The 22972-nt window shown below is 39.5% G+C and overlaps 1 long non-coding RNA gene across 1 annotated transcript in view; it reads left to right on the top strand.

The window, feature by feature from the left end:
• The first annotated feature begins 11499 nt into the window (after positions 1–11499).
• Positions 11500–22972, top strand: part of LOC139083694 (uncharacterized) — a 36398-nt gene continuing 24925 nt past the window's right edge. Inside the window, exon 1 of the long non-coding RNA XR_011540607.1 lies at positions 11500–11697. This is a non-coding gene — a long non-coding RNA (uncharacterized lncRNA). The remainder of the gene's footprint in view (positions 11698–22972) is intronic.

Below are 22972 nucleotides of genomic sequence, written 5' to 3'. Positions count from 1 at the left end.
TGTGTATCTGCACTGTCCAGCTTTGAAAAAGGCATGGCTGCTTCAAGCTGCTATGTAATTTAGGTTTCCTGTCACTAACCAATACCACTCCTGCAGCTAATTTAAGAACGGTTCACCCACTCAGCTTTTTATAGCTCCCTCCTACATTTGTTACTAAGAAAAAAATTTAGGCAAATATCACATCTTGAGTCATGAGGTCTGTGTCTCATTAGAAGTCCTTGAATTTCAAAGGAAGCTTCAGGGTGAATCCACACACACAATCAGCCCTGAAGCTTATTGGGCTGAAAAAGCGAAAACCACTTACTCAGCTTCTGAGCTTGGAATTCAAAGGCATTGTGTTTCCAAGGGCTACACACAATTGGTATGAGGTCACTGTAGTCAATCATAGAGGAGGAGAGAATTCAGTGAGAATCCTGTCCAGCCCCTTTGTAGATTGAAAAAGAAAATGGATCTCTGGCGAGATTGTCTGGCTTTCTTAAAGGCAAGCAACCAGCCCTTGGGGGCGGAACTGGAGTCAGAATGCACAGAGCAATGCCCTTTCACTACTTCAAGGAGCCCAGCTAAATTAATTGCTGCTCCACGTGCCAAGCTTTAAGAAAGCTAAGAAATGCAAGAATTTTGCCTGTTGGAATACTTCATTTCCCAGTAAAGACTGGTCTGTTTGACTACTGTGGGAATGTTGATCAATGGAGATGGGACGAAATCTACTTCCGGCTGTGAAATTTAGACTTTTTGAAGTCCAAACACAAGTGGAAAAACGTAATCAAGCCTCTCAAATTGTTATCAAATCCAATCAAAAGAAAAGAAAACTTTTCCACCTCAATGAGCAGCTATGTCGAGAAATGTCAACTTGAAAATCAATTTGTTTATTTACGAAAAGTAAATTAATTCTTCCTGCTTCTCTGAACTGACTTCTTTAACCTCTGTGTTAAGTGCATCTTTCTAATTGAATGACATTGGGTAGAATAAAGAATCTGATGATTTGTTTAAGAGACAAGAGAATTAGCTACATCTTTGCTTAGTACCCATGTCCTTGCTTAGTACTAATGAGCTTTTTGGTTAACAAGGAAGTTTTTCCTTTCTAATTAATACTTCCAAAATTATGAGAGCAAAATAGACCTCACTCAGTGGAGAATGGTAGATAACTGCTGAGCAGATAAACCTTCATAAGTCCTCAGTCCTTATTAACCACGTATTTATGGAGCAGGCCCACAGAAGTTTGGGCATGAGAATTTTTCTAAACATATTGGAGGAGTATTTGGAAGGTAATTTTTACTTCTACTTCTCTACAAGGGACAGATTAATAATATAGGGATGCTTTTCTAGTTTAAAGCTTAATGTTAAAAAGTTACTTGAAGGGGACAGCCTGGTGGCACAGTGGTGAAGTTCGCATGTTCCACTTCGGTGACCCAGGGTTCGCTGGTTCAGATTCCGTCTGCAGACATGGCACCGCTTGTCAAGCCATGCTGTGGCAGGCATCCCACATATAAAGCAGAGGAATATGGGCACGGATGTTAGCTCAGGGCCAATCTTCCTCAAAAAAAAAAAAAAGACAAGAAGTTACTTGAAGCAAATTGGTAATGCATTTGAATCACACTATAATCTCATGTAATGGTAGCATCCTGGTGCAGTGGAAAGAATAATGGTTTTGGAATCAGAGAAGCTGACTCAACTTGTTGATTGAGAGAGCTTGGGAAAGTTACATAAGTTTGCTGAGCTTCAGTTTCTCATCTGTTCAACTGAGGTAAGAATTCTTATCTACAAAGTTGTTCAGATGGTTGCATGAAAGGTTTTTGAAAAGATATAACAGGACCTAGTACATAGGCAATCAATAAACAAAAAATTATTCTCATATTAAAAATTTAATTCAGTGTAAGATAAAGCGAGGAAAGCACCATAGGGTTAAGATAAAGTAGGTAGTAACGGCAAGCTTTCAACTTTTTCATTCCTCTGAATATTTTAATATTCTGTTTTAATCAAGTTCTATTAAGGTTAAAATTCATAATGTAATTATTTTTTGTTAGCCAAGCTAGTGTCTATTAAATTTTGACTTTAATTAAATGTCTTGGCCCGTAAGAGTGCTGACTGTTGAGCAGATCAAAAGGGAAAGACTCAGAGCTGGAGGAAGAAACGAAGGTCATGGAACCCGTGTCGTGTTCGGGGACACGCGATTAGTAACAATGATCACATTTCTAAGAGCTTTCTTCAAAGCAAACCTAAAATAGGTACTTAGAAATAAAATGTCAGAAAATGCTTCTATAAAAGAAAATAAGAATATTGAAATTCAGAAAGTTAAAAGAAGCTTAAAAGAAAATTAAGCTCAGAAAAAATAAAACGAACATCGTTACAAATCAGCTAACATCAAAGCTGATCTGCCATCATCTAGGGTGACTTGTTGGCAGTGGTCTTTTGCAACAAAAGCCGGCCGAAAGCAGTGAATTGGAGAGCTGGCCCCATGCGTGTTGCATGTGCTCCAATATAGGATTTGTAATGGCCTCTTTCCTTACTAGATCAATTCTAAACATGTTGACCTAAATGCTCACATCTCCAATGCAAATTTACCTTCTATTATTTCCAGTATAAATTCTCTACTCCAGTCAAGCCTGTCTTCTGGCGTGTATCTTACTCGTGCCTGCCTGTTCCTCTGCACATTTCTGTTCACTTCCCTTCCACCTACAAAAAGTTATACTTCCCAGTTCTTCTATGACATCTTTCAGCTTACGTCAGCTTATTCTAGTCTTTTCTTTTTTTACTCCCAACCCCATGCTACTTTCTATCTGTTCTAGACATTTTGGCACATGATTATCCTCTAACCATAGAATTTGATATTTGTATCATGTATGTAATTCTTTACTCACCAGCGACCACCCAGAGGGCAGGAATCCATACCATATATTTAATCAATACCTATTAAATTATTTGTATTGAACTGAATAAAGAGTACAGTTGTAGCAAAAATCTGGATATTTATTATTGCGCTCTATTTCTTGTTTATTTCCCAAAGTTCTGATATTTGAAAATGTGTTCACATGCAGTAATAAATAGGCTTTCCATCAGAATCTGGAAATGAGAATCTTCTCTTTTTTTTGAGGAAGATTCGCCTGAGCTAACTGCTGCTGATCCTCTTCTTTTTGCTGAGGAAGACTGGCCCTGGGCTAACATCCGTGCCCATCTTCCTCTACTTTATATGTGGGACGCCTGCCACAGCATGGCTTTTGCCTAGTGGTGCCATGTCCACACCGGGGATCTGAACTGGTGAACCCTGGGCCGCCAAGAAGCGGAACGTGCGAACTTAAACTCTGCGCCACTGGGCCAGCCCCCAAAGATCTTCTTCTCTCTTATTAGCAGTAATTACATCATCAGGAGATAAAGCTTTCGTACTGGCTTTGCTGCTTCTTTTCTTTCTGCTTCCTTCCCTACCATCTTCTCTCTATTCCCTCTGTCACATGATATTTATTATCCACCTACTTGTACCAGACACTATGTGAGGCAACTTATATGTGTCTCCCTTATTTTCTCTGTTTTTCACATAACTTCAGCAAGTCTCTAACATTCTCTGAACCTTGATTATTCCACCTGTAAAATGGAAAGTATCATATCTTGCAAGGCTATGGAAGGATTAGATGAGATCTCGCTTTCTGCCCTTGTCATCTTTAAAGTACAATCATCCGACTTCTACAGTCTTTCTTGCTTCCACAGTCTTTTACTCGAAGGGCAAATGATCCATGCCATAAAACTTTAGGTACCTAGTTGTGGGAATAAGATATATTACCGTTCTCTTTGTTATTTCAAAATTCCAGGGAGATTTCTAAATGTGATTTTTAACTAAAATCAGCTAACTATAATAAGGATTTAATATTTTGCCTATGGAGAAGCAGCCACGTCATTTTGTAAAATCAGGTGTTGCATGCCAGGAGAGGGTACATTCATCCATGCTGATGCTAAGGATACATCTGGTAGAAGAGGCGTGCTCATCTTCGTATTTTGAGATGCCATTAGAACATAGGTAGGTCAAAGTGATTTTAAAATATAATTCTATAATCTGTGTTTTTTCTCTTACCTTTTCAAATTCTATGTTAATTTTTAGTTCTTTTTTCTTTTTTTTTGTGTGAGAAAGATCGGCTCTGAGCTAACATCTGTTGCCAATCTTCTTTTTTTTCTCCCCAAAGCCCCAGTACATAGTTGTATATCCTTGTTGCAAGTCATTCTAGTTCCCCGATGTGAGATGCCACCACAGCACGGCTTGACGAGTGGTGCCATGTCTGTGCCCAGGATCTGAACAGGTAAACCCCAGGAATTGAGGAAACAGCTATTCTTAGCAATTTCTTTTTATAAAACTAACAGATATTAACCAAACTGTCTCCGTTAAATACTTCCACCCATAATTACATCTCATCTTCTAATTTTCTCTAAGGTGTTACATCTAGAAAAGCATCATTTTCTGACATTTTTCTATGCTCTGCCATAGTCCGCTTAAGTCAACTTATCTGGAAAGACGGGATTTTTCTTATTTTACTTTTATGAGCAACAGGCATGATTTATGGAAACAATTGCAAATGGTTATTATTGTCAAAATTTTGTCATGTTGATGAATGATAAAAATAAACTAGTGCTGTAGTTCAGAACAAAAAATTGCTAACTTCATGATTTAGGAGAATGTGAACTGCAAATCCTGTTTATTTTCCTGTCTCTGTTGTTACTTCTCAAATGTGTGGCAGGGGCACATTACCTCTCCTCCGTGAGCTTCAATTTTGTCACTAGCAAAACTGGAAAGATACTTTATAAGAATTCAGTTGCATAATGAATGGCAAGAGACTAGTACCTAGTAGACACTCAATAAATGTTAGCTGTGCCTTCCAACTAGGTTTCGCTAAAATGTCTCATGTTTTAAAATGGATTCTTTGAAAAGCTCCTGTAATTTTTATATTTCACTGTGTTATATCATCACTGTGTTAACAGTGATGGTTGTCCAAGAATGATGATTTTTGGACTTGTCTTATTTTCAATCTCTGCCCAGAAAAATATAAGCCAAAGAAATGTTAAGACATTGAGAACCTTGTTTTTCTATGCCTGAGTCTGGTGATATAATGTTCTAGAGACAAACATTCACCAAGTTCTGTGGAAGTCAGTCCTGACTCAGGCTCAGTCAACTTATACAATGACTTTGACTGAGGATTTGTAACCTTGGGTCCATGGATAAGTTTTAGACCCTTTGTGAAACTCTTTACCCTATATCTATTTTGCATTTTCCAAGAGACAGGGGCCATGGCTTTTTATCAGATAATCAAATGCATCTATGAGCCAAAAGTTGTTAAGGATATTACTTCCTTAGGTTTTCAAAATTGTAGATTGCCTAGGAACTTGAGAACCTGATAGTCAAAATACTAAGTTTAACAAAGCTATTGTAAAATTATGGAAGGAAAATAGAGTTATAATTTTCCAGAACATAGATATTTGTATCATTACTCCCCAGAGATGCTTCAATATTAGAGATAAGAGAATGTCTTGTGCTGGGTGGAGAGTGAGTAAGTTAACACAGAAGGTAAACCTATTAGTGTGTAGCTGGCCACAGAATTACTGATCAGGAGCAGAAGGCCTTTGCAAAACTTGGAAAGGGCTCCATAGCCTGTGATACATGTTGAAAATGAGACTGGTCTTTTTCATCCTTCATCTCCCTTATTTTGCCTAAAATCTTATCATGGGAGATAGATTCTTTCCATTGAGAAGGCTGGCTTCTGAAAATCTATGTTAAAATACATACTTCTGTAGAAATGATTCTTAAAAATCTATTCTGTGAAGTCTATTCTAAATGTGTCTTTATCTCATACTAAACATGGCCTCTGCCTTAAAGAGAGAAGAGTCTAGAAGAGATGAAATATTTACATAAATAAATTGAAGTCAGTGTAAAACATGGAAAGTGCCATAGAAAATTATAGAGTATTATAGGAGTACAGAGGAAGAAGAAATTACTACGTAAGTTGGCAGTAGGGTTGAGGGTTTACAAGTAGGAGGAGAATGTGGGAGATGATGGTCAAAGGGTATCAATTTTTCATTGTAAGATGAATGAGTTCTGGGGATCTAATGTAAAGCATGGTGATTACAGTTAATAATACTATGGAAATTTCTTATGGGCGTAGATCTTAAGTGTTCCCACTGTACTCGCACACAAAAGGTAACTATGTGAGGTGATAGATGGGTTAATTAGCTTGATTATGGAAATCATTTCACAGTGTCTACGTCTGTTCAACCATCATATTGTACACCTTCAATATACACAACCTTGTCTGTCAATTATACCTCTATAAAGCAGAGGAAAACAAGAAGAGTAGGAACAGAAGGCTAGGAGGATAGAGAAGCTTCTGTAGAGGAAGCCACATATGAACTGGCTTTTGAAAGATGCAAGATATTTGGATATGTTGATATTGGGTAAAAGGGCCCTTTGGGAAAAGGAAACACTGTATTTTGGAATATTGAGACAGGAAATTTGTGAGGTGTTATAATACCTGTGGCACAGGATACGCAAAGGAAACAGCTGAAAGTAATGAAGCTTCCCAGGACCACAGGCAGAGAATCTCTGGGTACAGAGCTTACCATAGATTCACCAAATAGTTTCTTTTGAGTCTCTAGATGACTTTATGTCAGCACAGTTCACCCACATGGGCTTTCTATTTATAGCTTCTTTGGCAAGTATCCCAGACAACCTGCTCCTCTCGAGAAAATAGACATCTATTTCCCCCTGTTTGATATTTTTACTCAACAGTAAGAGAAAACTCAAGGGAAAGTAATTCAAAGGGAACACTTGTAGATCCTCAAAATGATAAAGAGGATGAGACTAATGGTCTCTCAAGTTGGATGCTGGCTTGTCTTAGACCTCACTGTGTAAGGGTGAGATGAGTTAGAAAATTTCTAGTTTGGCTGTGGACATTTTACAATTGTGGAACTAAAGAGACACAGTTCTTTTCTCCTTCGACATTGGCATACGGTGTAAATATAGACTAGAGGTACTCCCTTAAAAGATTGTAACCGAAAGTTCGGTCTCTGAACCCGATGCCAATCCAAATAACGAGAACAGAGTCTTGAGTGGAAGAGGAAAGGTTTTTACTATGCCAGGCACTGGGAGCAAAGCAAGGGCTCATGCCTCAAAAATTGCAGCTCCCCGATGAGGAATGGGTAGTGATTTTCATTTGGGGTTTTGGGTAGGGGAGGGGGTGCATGTAGCTGTGCAGGCTGGCGTTTCCCCACCAGCCTGTGTTTGGCCTTGAGAGGCTGCTTGCAGCAAGGTGGCGGGGAGGGTGAGATAGGAGGATGGCAGGTGGGCATCCTTCGCCCTTGTCTCTTGTCTCGTCTTCCTGTTTGAGGCGGGTTCGAGCGCCGGGAGTGAGGAGTTGAGGTCTGGGAAGCCTCCGCTCTCTGATATTCTTGAGACAGTGGCTTTCCTGGCAAACTCAAGGATACGTGATTAGCTAAACTTTAGTGTGCCTCCAACTCCAGGCCACCTGGGCTTTTAACAATTTGTAACTCCCATTTAGTTGTAAAGCTCAAGGAGTCCAAGTTTAAAGAAACAGGTATTTACATATGAGTGGAGCTAGAGAAGCAGGAAAGGGGGTGGTGGGTTTTAGTTTTAACCCCATATACGCTGGGTTCAATGTGGGGGAACTGATATCAGGGCTGATGTTAAGAGCCTGTAACAAGATCACCCTTGGCTTTGTCTCGCAAATTAGGTCATTTGCTTGAGCATGAAAGAAGCTAAAGACTTGATGTGGTTTAGGAAGGCAAATCAGTTAGTAAAATTGAATTGTTAGTTAAGGTATGGTGACTAGTCATGTATATCTTTGGTTATTTTTTACCTCTATAACCACACCTGATCTGAAGGGAATAATTAAAAGGTGAATTAAAATTTACCAATCTATGGAGTGGGGCGAAGGTGAGGTCCTGAGACTACAGTGAGCCACCTTATATGTTCTCCATTAGTAAGTGAAAATGACCTTTTCAAATTAGTTGTTTCTTAAACAATTATTCAACATAATGAAAGAATGCCCAATAGAAAACTACACAATCCAAATTAGTCCATCTTATTAATATGCACATACACGCACATTTTGGGAGTAGGGACAGAAGAATCTCTAAGTGAGTGTCTGTAATGGTCCATTAGTTGTCTTGTAGATATCGATGCTGTCTTACTCTCCAAAAGCTCCATTATTGTGGATTGGATCCTTGCTCATCAGAGCAAGATGCAGAGCAGAGATTTAACCTCAAGTGTTGGGAAAACAGAGAGATACCATGTACCTACAGTGGGAGCAAGTAGCATCATGCTATAAAAGCTCAGAGTTTTTATAATCCTAATATCTTGGTCCTAGATATGATTACTGTTGCACATTGGCACTGCTGCCTTCACCCAAATGGCTAAGTTTTACTTAGATAGTGCAATGGGGAAAATTGGTTTGCTCAGAGTACGTAAGTTACAATGACTATTTCTTTTTGAGTTTATCAGTACACATTTGCATACCAGAGAATGATACTTACTTGAATTTGTATGTTGTATAAAAGCTATGGAAAGCAGGTTTCTGTCTTCTCACCCACAGGCCTAAATGGTACTTTGTAGGAATGAGTCGTCATTGGTTTTTAGTGTCTGCTTAAAAGTTGAAGATATACATTGGGGCTGCCAGTATTATAAGTTGCTCATGAATGAATTGTCAATGAGAGCCTGACCTGGGGATGTGAACAAATGATTGAAATTCAAATAAGAAATACCAGGTCTGGATAGGCTATGCAGATGCAGGATGAGGCTGGAAAAGACAACACAATTTTGTTCAGAACGTTCACAGAGAGTCATAATAAGTTAATTTAAGACTTAGTTTTTTCTAGCTTTGATGTATATTTATAAAGTCTTTCCTCTTTACTCTTTTCTGTCATTAGTGGATGAAGTAAGATCTTTTATTAAATTTTGATTCAGGACTAAGTAAGGGTGATGGTATCTGTTAGGGGGAGAGGGGAGGAGAGAGGGAAGCAGGTAGAGTTTCAAGCTGTGGGTCTCAGTTTATTTAGGACTCAGCATCTGTAAGATTGTTTTTTTCTAAGAGAATGTCTTGAAATAGCTCAGAGGATGACTTGACCATCAAGTTCAAGAACTTGATGAGTTTAGATTATACGAGAACGAGACCCATTTTCACTGTGAAACACTTTGTGAGAGATCTGTTTGCAAAGAGCTTTCCATTGGAGTCCATTAGTAATTCCCCAGAGAAATCCCACAAATTAGGCCAGGACATTTCCCATCCTTGGTCAGAAGGAGGAACTGACCCAGAGATGGTAGTGGAGTATTTAACAGATTAGTAACCGTTAGGAAGAAAGCTTTCAAATCATAGAGAGTTTCCAGTCTGTTGCTTAGCTTCCTCAGTTCTACTTTCTTCCTTTCAAAAGTTCCTATAAAATATACATATGGGTAAAAAATAATTAATTATAATTCTCCTTTCAGTTGCTATAGCAATGGCAGTTTCTTATCGCATCCTTCATTCTTTCATGCCCTTCTGAATTAATTTAGCACAAAGCAGCTCAGTTTTAGAAATAAAGTCCTTTAAAAATAGGTATCAAGTATTATTAGAGGGATTTTGCGACGTCCAGATGAGGATATCTGCAGACTTACTCAGGGGCGATGGCCTTGTGTATAATTAGAAGGTAGAGACTGCTCCTCCACTGGGCCCCTCATCCCTGCTAGGAATTTTCTCTTTTGAGAGCAACCAGTGGGAGTACAGATTAAGAACTATATAGAATAATATTCAGAATCCTTTTTTTGTAATTGTACATCAAAAAGTGGATTCAGAATCTCTTAATTCTCCCCCTCCCTCCCTGCTTTATTGTCTCTTGAACCTTTCTGTTTTCTGATTATGCCTAAAGGGAAAAATAGGAATGTTAAAATAATTGTATTCAAAATGACTTGTAAAGTCCTGAAAAGCAAAGATTAGTACTGTTGGCACTTAATATACTTGTAATATAGTAAGTGATAGGCAATCTGACTATTCTAGAAGATAAACACCTTTCTTCAGTTGCTAGTTGTCTGTAATTCCTTTGATATTTGAAGTAGAATATATTTTAATAAAGTAAAACATTTCAGATGTTTATATATTTATAGATAATTTGTTAATTTAAAACTTCAGCAAGTTAAGAAATTAATAAGTTTTTCTACTTTAGGGAAAAATAGTTTATATTTTATCAAAAAATCATAACCAAAATCTTTGCTGCTACTTATTAGCGTAAGAGAAAATTAATATAATTAATTGAACACGGCTTGTCTCGTCTCCCTGCTATTGACCATTTGTATTTATTCACCTAAATTTTGGTCCAACTATAAGTCATCTTTATTGAAATGAAGTGGAACCACTATAGCTGTCGTATAGAATTTAAAAACTTAAGGAATTAACCCATTGTGTTTACCCAACTTTACTGTATCAGCATCACTCAGAGAAGCAGACCCACTGGGAGATATATATTTGTTACAGGCATTGAACCTTACGCATATGTGTGAACTAGTTGGCTCTCCAAATATCCCATAAGAATCTGTGTTATGGTCCATTCTAACTGGAAACATACAGGAAAAAGAATTCTGGGAGGGGCCGGCCCTGTGGCCGAGCGGTTAAGTTTGCGCGTTCTGCTGCGGCGGCCCAGGGTTTCGCTGGTTCGGATACTGGACGAGGACATGGCACCGCTCATCAGGCCATGCTGAGGCGGCATCCCACATGCCACAACTAGAAGGACCCACAACTATGTACATGGGGGGACTTGGGGAGAAAAAGGAGGGGTGGGGGGCGGAAAGAAGATTGGCAACAATTGTTAGCTCAGGTGCCAATCTTTAAAAAAAGACCCCCACAAATTAAAAAAAAAAAAGAATTTTGGGAAATGTAGTGCAGCTAGCCAGGTTGACACATGACAAAGCCACTACATGTGGTTTGAGATTTAAATACTTCCTTTAAACATTTAGAGATTAAAAAAAAAATGTAAAATGCCTCAATTTACCTCAAGCTTCTTGCAATTGATCTTTTATTATGTGTTTTAAAAATCAGCCATTAGAACTATTAATAATACAAATTGGCAAAGGACATAAACTTTGCCAAACAAAATATTGCCTCCTAAAAATAACGATCAATAAACCATATGGTAATATAAATTGCATGTATATGCTTTGTTATTTTTATTAGACAGTATAATATAATGACCCAAGATCTGTGAAATCTGACAGGTGGAGTTTGAACTCTGGCTCTGTAAGCTGCTTCTTGAGTGAACTTAACCTCCATTTCCTCCTATGCAAAATGAAGATGATCATATCTATCTCCTAGGATTGCTAGGAGGTTAGTTGAGATAATGTATGCAAAGCTCTTGGTGAAGTGCCTGGGATACAGTAATTGCTCAATAAATTAGAACTATAATAATTGTTATTAACAGTAGAATGTTCATCATTATTTTGTAAATATTTTTCTGCTTTACTTAGAAAACAGTGATTGACAGCTTTGACCCTATTTTGTTCAAATGAAATTCCTGACAGCACTCTGCCAAAAGGTGAATACAGAGATACTAAGATGCATTTTGATACCTTACTGATTTTTCAAGTCTGTGAATGTTAAATCCGCAGTGCTGAAATGAGCTTTCTGCTCTCCCTCACAGCTGATTTCTTTCGAATCCAGTGGACAGCACAAAGGCAAGCACCTGGTAAGCAGTGAAGCAGGTGGAAACTCCTGTGTTCAGACAGAAGGCTGCTGTTTGCCACCACACACTTTTCTGGTCCTTGTCACCCCTGTGCAAAGCTGCTTTATTTGTAGATGGTCGAAAGCCTGAAGCCAAATAATAAGCAAATGCAATTAGGGGAACGGATGAAATTTCCTTACGTGAGACTTACTTTTCTTTACTCCCCAGGCTGCAGAATTGTAATTGTTTGTAGAAGGAAGTAATAAGAGCAAGGAAAATTTTTCTGGCTTTATACTATAAAATGAGTGAAAGAGGCAATTTGTAATCCACAGTGGGTTTATTTCATCTGCCTGGGGAAGAAATGTTGTGCTTGTATGGCATGGTAAGCCATGAGGATGAACTTGCATCCCTCTCCTTTCTGTCAAGAGCATCGTTTCTAGGAAAGCCATTCTACTCTAGGGAAACAAATCTAAAATTTGGTTAGGATCAAAATAGACTTAGTGAAACTTATTCTTACATTAAGATGTTCTAAGAGCTTGGAGCTGTCCATTATAATGATGGAGAGAATTTTATCCCTTATCTTCTCAGCAATTCTCATCAGGCATTCCTAAAGAAAGATTTAAAAATATAGGATGACTTCAATGGGGTTTAAGAGGTGTGGAAGTTATTAGTCTTGGAATCAGAAGATCTAAGCTTGAGCTGCTGTTTTGCCCCTGCTGCTTTTCAACCTAGTACTAATCCCTTATGATCTTGGACCACAGAGTCCTCCACAATGAAATAGGAATGAGAACATTTGTTCTGTTTATCACATGGTATTGCTAGGAAGATTAAATAATGTAATAAAATGTTACCCAGGTAGGTACTGCCATGTATGGAGAGACAGTAGCGGCAGTACGTAGTCTACTCTTCAACTAACAATGGTTTAGTCTCTACCGCTAAACTAACAACTGAAAAAACAGACCACTAAGGAGCTGGAATATGCCTCGAAGTAAATTCAAATATTTACTTTGAAGCGTATTGTTATGTCTTATGTCAGCATGTGCTGCGTGTGGCTAATGGATTTAAGGCTTTTTATTTAATGTTATTAAATGCATATAGTGTTATCTATAATAATTATATGTTACTTATAGAGACTTCATATTTCATATATAGCTTCATCTTTCAGGCCCTAGATGCCTAGAGAATTCTGGATGACCATATGGTAGAGTGGCTGCTGTGATGCTCTCAGGGTAGTATGAGGACTGTTTCTTGACATGTCAGAACACACAGTACAGGGAAGCTGGTACACATATAATTTCAGTTACTGTGGAACAATAAAAAAATATATTTCTTTATTTCCTTAGATGTTTCCGTATTGCTTCCTACCGTTCACCGTGCTTTTGCTTTTTTCATTTTTATTTGAGTCTTGCCACCAGTCTGAGCTCCATGCTTTCGCTGGCCCTGGTCCATAGTCCTTCAAGCACATCTTGTTCTCAGCCCTCATATCCTGGCTGCCTCCTTCTCCAGTTTCTCCACTGTCTTTTAGGGGAGGTGTTTGCTGTGCTGTTCACAAGGTGGAAATAAAACATTCACCACTTATTAAAAAGTGAGAATGAAAGAAAATGGATTTAAAAGATAGCAGAGAGACTAAGATTAAATGTAGCTGCAGAAGACTCCCTTGGCTAAGGGCTGGGAGGTTCAGCCGCTTAGGCGTTCGGTGTGCCCTGAAGGCAAGACAAGCTCTGTGTCTGGAGGTGGAGTTACGATGAATAGACATGGTCCCTTCTCCCCAAGAGCTCACAGTGTAGTGTAGGAATTCTCAAACCTCGCTCTGCATCAACCACCCAGAGGCCTTTTAAAATACAGGTGTCTAGGTTCCACCCTCAGGAATTCTGATTGGATTATGCTGGCTGAATTAATCTAGGGTGGGCCCTGGATGGGGCATGTGTTTTCAAAAGCTCTCCATGATTTTAATCTTCAGTCATATTTGAGAATCATGATTCTAATCAGTTCTCATTTTCTTCTTTTTGTGCTACCAAAGCGGAAAAATCACGAAATCTCCTTTTTGACTCAGTGCCTCCATCTGTAAAACATGGATGATATCATTGGCTCCTTATTCACTCATGTCATAAATAAACATTTATGGAATTCATATTCTGCGTTAGACATTATAATAAGATCAAGGAGAGAGATGAGTCACCATATCTACTGTAAAGAGGTGTAGGGAAGAAAAAGAAAACTTTAAACCTGCAGACCTGAACAGCTTTTGACACTAACTTTCTGTACACAGCAGACAGAAACTCTCTACAAATTGATTGATGAAATCGGTTCCTGCACCTGAGCAGCCGAAAGCCTCTGGCAACAATCACGTGGTTGTGCTGACAAGTGTCCCTTATTTAATTTCCAAGCACACTACTCTGTCTGGCAATCCTACTAAATGTCCTAGACTAGTGTATTTACAATCCCACTCACAGAGACTATTATTTCACACCCTCTCTTCTAAAACCTCCAACACCACTTCTACTCGACTTTCAGCTGTTGATGTGACTTATTATGTTACAGACAAACAGAAGCCAAAAAAATAGAAGCAATTAAAAAAGAAACGCATTGTTTTCCAAGTATCGAATCTATCCATTTACCTGCATACATGCCCATCTGTTTTGTTTTTCTCCTTGTTAAGGTTGTTCCTGCTCATATCTAAGTGCAACAATTCTTCCTGTGCTCTAAATCCACCTGCGCACTCAGATGCGCAAGCACGTCCGTCAGTTGTCTGCACGGCCAGCTGCACCATCAATTTATCCCTCTCTGCCAGGTCCTTCCCATCAACAAACCTGCATTAATAGCACCTACCTGAACAGAACAAAACAAGAATATCCTCCGAGGAACCCACGTCCTCCTCCAGCAATTCCCCCATCTCTCCGCTCCTCTACTCTGTGGGACTTTTTGGAAGTGTCTGTATGGGCTGTCTTTACTTCCCCACATCCCATTTTTCCACCACATTGTAGTCAGGCTATTGTCCCCACCACTTTCTGTAACTTCTTCTCAAAGTCACAAGATATAGTCATCAAGTCTCTGTTCTCATCTAAGTCAGCCTCTAGAAGGTATCTGACATGGGTGGCTGCTTCTAGAAACATCCTCTTCTCTTTCCTTGGTGTCTCTGCCACCACATTGTCCTAGCTGTCCTGCTACGTAACTAATTGCTTGCTTTCCGTCCCCTTTGCTGATGTCTTTAAATGTGGAGTCTCCCAGAGGTTAGAGCTAGGCTCTCCTTTGGTCTCTAACTGAACTCTCCTTTGTCATATCTTCTGGTTCCATGACTTTAAATACATCTATTAAGGGAAAATCTCCCAGTGTGTACATCCACCTTTCTTATGCCTGGTGCTCTCTCGCCACAAAGCTGCTCTGGCTCCTTCTTTAGTCTTTCCCATCTCAATTAATAGAATTAATTGTTCCTGTCCTTCAACTCCAAAGCTAAATGCCACCCTCAATTCCTTTGTTTTCTTCATCCTACCATATCAAGTCCATTAGAAGGTTCTGTTAACAATGTCTCCAAAACGTATTCCAGTCTGACTCTTTCAGAGTCACCGCATGACTTCCTTGTTCAAGCCACTCTCATCTCCACCTGGACAATGCACTAGCCTCCTAATTGGTTTCATGATGACCATCTTTGCTTTCTTCTGGAGTTGTCAGAGTGATTTATAAAAAGCATAAATTTGAGTATATTACTCACTTTAATGGCTTCAATTGAAATTTGAATATAAAACATCTCCTTTCAAACAAATCAACTTTAAAAATGACATTTTTGAGAACAATTAATGAAATCTGGATGAGCATTTGAGGGTAATAAGGGATTGTGGTTAATTTTGTTAGGTGTGGTAATGGTATTTTGGTCATGTAAGAGATTGCCCTTATTTTTAGAGACACATTTAGGGGTGAAATGACATGATTTCTGGCATTTTCTTTAAAAATGCTATAGCACCTCATCCCCCCAAAAAAGAAAGAAAAGAAGAAAAAAAGATAGATAAATATTTATGACAAAATGATAATTGTTGCTTCCGGTTACGTGAAAGTTTATTATAGTATCCTCTCTACTTTTGTATACGCTTGACAAAATAATGTAAAGTTGAAAAACAAGACAACTAAAAAGTTTCCAGTTCCTCGTTATGGACATATGTGATTGGATGTCTGCTGCTTCTCTTGCATTCCACTTTCCCTTTTGTTTGCCATAGTTTAGTCGCGCTTGCCATCTTTTCCTCAGCATGTCAAGCCTCTGCACCCTCTGCTCCCTCTGCCCTGTGCATGCTACACGGCTGACTTATTCAAGTCTGACCGCCAGAAAGGATTTGCCTAGTATTCCTCTGGCCCCCACCACAATACATTTTACTTTTCAAAATCATGCTATGTTGTTTATTTACATCTTTATTGTTAGTTTTCTTCTACTGGAATTTAGGCTCCCTGAGGCAGAGAACTTGGGTCTAAAACAGTGCATAGTGGGTACTTAATAAATAGTTGTAAATGAATAAAGTGGATATGACTATTTAATCCATTTTAAAAATGATGAAACTAAGGCTAGAAAAAGTTACATAATTTTCTTAATGTCCGCAGATATTAAGAGGCCGAACTGAGATGTGAACTCAAGTTTTCCTGATTTGGGAGCCTTTAGACCTCTATTATATTACTTCCTGGTGGAATGGATTAAGGGGAGGGGGCTGGGGGAGAATAATCACCTACTCACAAAACTGAAAGAATTGCCTTTACAGGTATATGCTTTATAAAGAAATTCCATGGCTTTTTTTTCTTAACCCCCCAGAAGATGTATATTTTAGCTGTAGGTCCCTCAAGATGGCTTGATGAGTGGTGCTAGGTCTAAGCCCACCATCCGAACCAATGAAACTCTGGGCTGCCTAAGCGAGCTGGCCCCTCCATGGTTTTAATTAGATTCTCAAAGGAGTTCTTGAGTCCCAAGATCTTCATCATTGTTTCTTTGGTTGCTACTAGGGGTGACTTAAGGTTACATGCTCAACAAAGTAAGGGGGGTTTAAACTGCTTGCAACTAAAGCATTACGTTATCTAGTCTTGCAGACCCACCCTGTGAACATGTAACTAACTGTTTTGGATTTAATACTTTTTTTATAGTCCGTCAATGTGTCTATAAGCCTCCATATTGCTCTCTGAAATTTCAGCTGTGTCGATGGGGCTATAATAGCAGAAATGTGCTGAAAAGAAAACCAGTTGAATGTTTAAGACAGTATGATATTCCTTTACTTTATATGTGGGATGCCTGCCACAGCATGGCTTGCCAAGCAGTGCCCAGTCTGCACCCGGGATCCAAACTGGCGAACCCCAGGTCGCCTAAGTGGAACATGCTCACTTAACTGCTGTGCTACCAGGCTGGCCCGTGAAAAGTATTTTCTTGTAGAAATTTCAGTTGTTTCATTATGAGTGCAATTAAGCATCCTAAACGAACAGTTAGCCACTGATGATTAAGTAGCTAGGCACTAAGGTTTTTTCCTTTTTGCAATTACTGATTATAGCTTTAGTTGTTTAATGCACCCATTGTTAACTGTGCTGCTTAAGCAATATGCTGTCTGACTCCCACTAGGCTCCTAGAGATAACATCCCCCTGGAGCCTGGCTCACCATGGTGATGGGTGGGTGAGCTGTTTTTCAGGAATTAGATCCCCTTGTTCACTTCAGGCCAGTTGAGACCACCAACTCATCAATGGGGCCCATGTAGATATCTGATAAGCAACATTTTGACGTCAAGAGGCTGAAATCGCCACCTCAGATCATGCTAAAGCCGCCATTTTGTGAGCATGCGTCCTATGAAGAGGCGTGGAGTCTGACTACGCTTGCACAGATCATCAATGACCTCACCTCTCCTCACCTCCAATCACCAACCTCCACATTTCGGACCATCTTGCCCTCCTACTCTGTAAACATCCCTGAGTCCCTATGTTCAGGGACGACTCCTGCTCTGGCTCCCTTACATGGCTGCCTTGTGATTAAAACCCCCTCTCTGCTGCAATCTCATCATCTCAGTGCTTGGCTTTCAGGGTGGTGGGCAAAAACGAACCTGGTGTGTAACACATCTTTTTTATAGTCTTTCTTCGCTACTTCTATTTCTTTGCGAAAAATCAGTTTACATTGTTTGTCATTTTCCTATTGGTGAGTTTCTCTTTTTTATTATTGATTTGTAAAACATTAATTCTCTTCTGAGTGTGATTCCAAATATGTTTCTAGGCTCTTTTTCTTCTAACCTGTGTAGGGGAGGAAGACATTTCCTCTTCCCAAATGTGGGTTCGTCTGGCTGGAGAATGAATTAAATTCACATGAGACAGAATAGGAAGAGAAAATTAAACAAAGCTTTATGAGGAACCATGGCCCGGGGCCTTTCTTCCCGAAGGAAGAAAGGGCACCGAAGAAGTGGGGTGCACAGAGTGGTTATATACCCCCAAACAGGGTGTTTCACATATGATTGAAATGTCCCTCCCACAATAGTCACAAGATTGCCCTGTCGGCACAGTGCTTGATGGACACAGCTGGTAGTGGTCTGCTATCTCGGTGGGCGTAGCAGGAGGCAAGTCGATTGTCTGGAGCTGGGCGTCACAGGTGAGCGCAGCAATCAGTTCCTAGCCTGAGGAAAGATGCTTAATCCTTAAAGAAATGCCAACGTTGGGAGGGGTAGGGAAGTTAGTTACAGGAGGTTACCAGACAAGCACAATAAAATGCAGATTTAAATCCTTGCCTTTGGTATTGATTAAGAGTTTTTAGGGAGAAGGTCATCTCCTTTCTCCTTCCTGGTACAGAGAGGGAGGCACCTTTTACAGATAGAGATTTACCTTACAAATGTAAATGTGTCCTAAGGAAGGGCAAGTTCCATTCCTCAGAGCCTCCTTCCCTGTCCCAGTTTATCAAAAGCAATCAGCCTCAAATAATCCTGATGCCAAAGAGACATATCTTGGGGTGGCCAATTTCAGGTCCCTACACCTGTTTATTGTGTCTTTTGCTAGACAGTTTTAAACCTTTATGTAGCCAATGTATTCTTTTTTCTTTGTAGTTTCTGCCTTTGGTGTCGTGTTTCAAAAGGCCTTTCTTACATTTCTAAAAATAGATTTCTATATATTATTAGAGAATTTTTAAGTTTTTTTAAGCATTTAAATCATGAATCTGTCTGCTTTAGTTTTATGTATGATGTCAGATAAGAATTCCATTCCTGGGCCACTCAAATTCACATCCTTCTCAAATGCAAAATACATATATTCCATCTCAATAGTCCTCAAAAATCTTAACTCATTCTGGCATCACCTTTAAAGTCTAAAGTCCAAAGTCTCTTCTGAATATCATCTAAATCAGGCATAGGTGAGAGTCAAGGTATGACTCATCCAGAGGCAAATTTCCTCTCCAGCTGTTAACCTGTGAAACCACGCAAGTTATATGCTTCCAAAATATGATGGTGGGACAGGCATGGGAAGGACATTCCCATTCCAAAAGTGAAAATAAGAAGGAAGAAGTGATGGGTCCCAAATGATTCCAAAACCCAACAAGACAAATCCCTTTGGATCTTAAGGCAGGAGAATAATATTCTCTGGTTAGATGCTCTGCCATCTAGGCTTACTGCAATGGCAGTCTCACCCCCACTGCTCCGTGGGTGGCCCTGTCCTTTTGGCTCAGTGTGGCACTGCCTACACAGCTCTCTGTGGTGCACCCCACCACCGAGTGTCTTCTGCCAGGGCCTCACCCACACTTCTGCTCTCTGCAGGAGGCTTCACCACAGGGCTCTGCTAGGCAGCTGTCCTGCTCTTTGAAACCAAGGAGGAGGCAGCCTTGCACCCCAGGGCTGTGTACTTTGGGCCTGTGGTGAGAGTGGCAGCAGTGATGATCTCTGAAGTGCCTTTGGGTCCTTCTGCCCTTTTCTTGAAGGATAGCACAGTTAGCAGCTGAATAGCTCTGTGGTCCTGTCTTGTAGAATCCAAGAAGTCTGCCAGCCTTTCTTCATTTCATCCTGCTTTCTTCATCTACTTTAGTTCAAACTGTCAGCGTCTTTGCTAATATAATCCCATCTCTATTCCAGGCCTCTGCTGAAATGGCTGATTAAATTCATGAGTCACACCCATAATCTCTTTATCAAATGGTTGCTCAGCCACATCCCTGGTCTTCTCTTCAAAAAAAGCTTTCTCACTTTTTGCAACAGAGACAGGCTGAGAATTTTCCAGATATCCAAGTTCTGATTCCTTTTTGCTTAGCAATTTCTCCTTTAATTCATCTCTCTCTTTTAGAATTTTACCATAAGTAGTCAGGAGGAACCAAGCCATTCCTTCAATAGCTTTGCTTAGAAATCTCCTCAGCTGAATGTCCAATTTTATCACTTACAAGTTCTACCTTCCACAAACCACTAGAATGCAGTTCACTCAAGCTCTTTGCCACTTTATAAGAAAGATTGCCTTTTCTCCATTGTCCAACAACATGTGCCTCATTTCTGTCTGAGATCTCATCAGAATGGCCTTTACCATCCATATTTCTACCAATATGCTGTTCATAATTACTCACATATGCTCTAAGAAGATAGAGACTTTCTCTCCAGCTCTCCTCTTTTCTTTTTGAGCTCTCACCAGAATCACATTTACTAGTCTCTCCATGACAGTCTTGGCTTTTTCTAGCAAGCACCTGAAGACTCTTCCAGCCTCTACCCATTACACAGTTCCAAAGCCACGCCCACATTTTTTAGGTGTTTGTTACAGCAGCACCCCACTTCTTGGTATCAATTACTGTATTAGTCTTCCCAGGTTGCGGTAACAAAATACCATAGACTGTGTGGCTTAACAACAAAAACTTATTTCTCACAGTTCTGGAGGCTGGGAAGTCAAAGATCAAGGTGCTGGCTAATTTGGTTTCTGATGAGGACTCTCTTCCTGGGTTGCAAATGGTCACCTTCTCTCTGTGTCCTCACATAGAAGAGAGAAAGTGAGGGCAAGCTCTCTGGTTTCTGCTTATAAGGGCGCTAATTCCACCACGAGGGACCTAATTACCTCCCAAAGGCCCCATCTCCAAATCCCATCACACTGGGGGTTAGGGCTTCAATATATGAATGTTTGGACAGTCACAATTCAGTCCATAGAAGGACTATAACTTATTTTTTTCCAAATGGGTAGATAATAAACCAAATATCAGCTATTGAAAAATTTAGTATTTCTGTACTACTTTGAATACCATTTTTATCATATGGTTAATTTCCACATAGACATCTATCTGTTTCGTATTTCTCAGTTTTGTTGGGTTGCTATGTTTTTCGTTCCTGTATCTGGTGTTATCTTACTTAGTATGAACTTAGAGTATGTTTATTTAGGCTGTTTATTTTTCTAAAATTCATAAAATTCAAAATTCATTTTCTCAAATTTGTACCATTTACCTGGGCTTCCAGGTGAAATACAGAATCAAGTTGCAAAACATTCCATTGGAAGTTGGGTTGGAATTGCTTTGAATTTATATGTGAGTTTGGAGCAACTTGAGATCTACATAACATTGAGTCTTCCTATACACAAACATTCTATAGCTCTCAATTTATGTCTTCTTTTCTATTCTTCATGAACTTTCTATAGTTTTCATTATATTATTTTTATGGCTCTTGCTGACTCTACAAATATATTACAGTTTTGTTTCCATTATAAATGTAATTTTTATATTTGCTAATCCCTATATTTGTATTGATATAGATTTATGTGTGAAGAATAGCTAAAATTATAAAAGAACAATAAAACACTATGATTTCGTGAACAATTTCATGATTGGAAGATCAGTGGACAGGAATGTGGGACTTTATTCCCATTCTACTAGAAACTTGTTATATACTTTTGCTATGTACTTGGTTAAGTTATTTAATTTCCCTGATTCTTAATTTTTCTTTGTATGACTCAAAATGCAAAATAAGGCCCATCTATGGAGATTTCTTTATCATATTAGGGGATTTGCATTATTTAGTTTGACTTCCTTTCCATGGTTGGCCTGGTCTCCAGGAAGTTCGGTGTTTCCAGACCATACCAACCCCAAAACAGCAGGATGGTGGATCCAGATGTGTACAGGATTTAAGAACATTCTTGACTATGATGGGATCTGGATTATAAATCCTAATTTATTATTTAAAAAAGAACTTTCCCTGGTGAAAAAGTGAAGTGTTCGTCTACTTGTCATTTTTCAGCTCTATAATAAGCCAAAGAAAGTGAAAAAAAACTTCTTTCCCTGTTTCCTTATCGTCTCTGCTTCAACTCCTCTAATGCACCACTGGAGAGAAGAACTACTTCCTCCAAGACTGGTGGCATCTTGTCTGCCTCTGAGTCATTGCTTCTTCTTACTCTGGATGATGCATATTTACGCTTTCATTATTATTCATGCCTACTCTGTGTGCGGCAGTGGGGAGGCAACAGTTGAGGAGATAGGCTGACAAACAAGTTATTGTGTGGCCATGGCAGAGCAAGCACCGGATGCAATGGATACACAGATGAAGGGCATTGAACTCAGATCAAGTGAACTCAAGTGTGAGGAAGTCCAGGAAAGCTTACCAATAGAGGTGATGGCTAAGATGAGCACTGGCCAACGAATGGGAGTTAGCTAAGGGAAGGAGGGTGTGGGTGTGGGTGGAAGTATTTCAGGCAGTGGGAAGAGCACGGGCAAGAGAGCAGAGGAGAGAGACCCTAAGGTGGTACTGATGTAGTGCTATTGGGACATTAGCAAGTTGCATGCCTAATAGGTGCCACTCCACCAGAGAGATGCTTGTGAACAGAATCATGTGGCCAGAAGACTGAAGACTAGACAACTCCTGCTACTCAGCAGAGGAGATTTTTCTCTACATGCAGCATAGTTGGTTGTTTCTGTGTCTTTGCTCATGCTCTCCTTCCTGTTTCCCTCATTTCTACATTTTCAAATTCTATAAGCCAATCATCACGCGGCCTCTGTATCAACTTCTTCATGAAGCCTTGATGAGTACTCTCACTAGAAGTCATTCTTCTTTTCTCTTATTTCAACAAACACCTATTTCTCGAGCACTTACTCCAAGTCAGGAGGCATTGGAGATACACTTAGAAAAATTCTTGCCTTCATGGAGCTGACATTTTTTTGGGAGATATAGACAATGAACAAGGTAAATAAGTAAAATGTATAGTATATTGGGTCATAGTAACTATTAAAGAGAAAACTTAATCGGCAAAGAGGGGGTCTTAGTCCATTTGGGCTGCTATAGTAAAATACCACAGACTGGGTAGCTTATAAAGAACAGAATTTGTTTCTCACAGTTCTGAAGGCTGGAAGTCCAAGATCAAGATGCCTGC

The sequence above is a fragment of the Equus przewalskii genome, chromosome 5, assembly GCF_037783145.1.
Source record: "Equus przewalskii isolate Varuska chromosome 5, EquPr2, whole genome shotgun sequence".
Taxonomy (NCBI): domain Eukaryota; kingdom Metazoa; phylum Chordata; class Mammalia; order Perissodactyla; family Equidae; genus Equus; species Equus przewalskii.
Note: the sequence above shows the minus strand (reverse complement) of the source record. Positions and strands in the feature narration are given on the sequence as shown.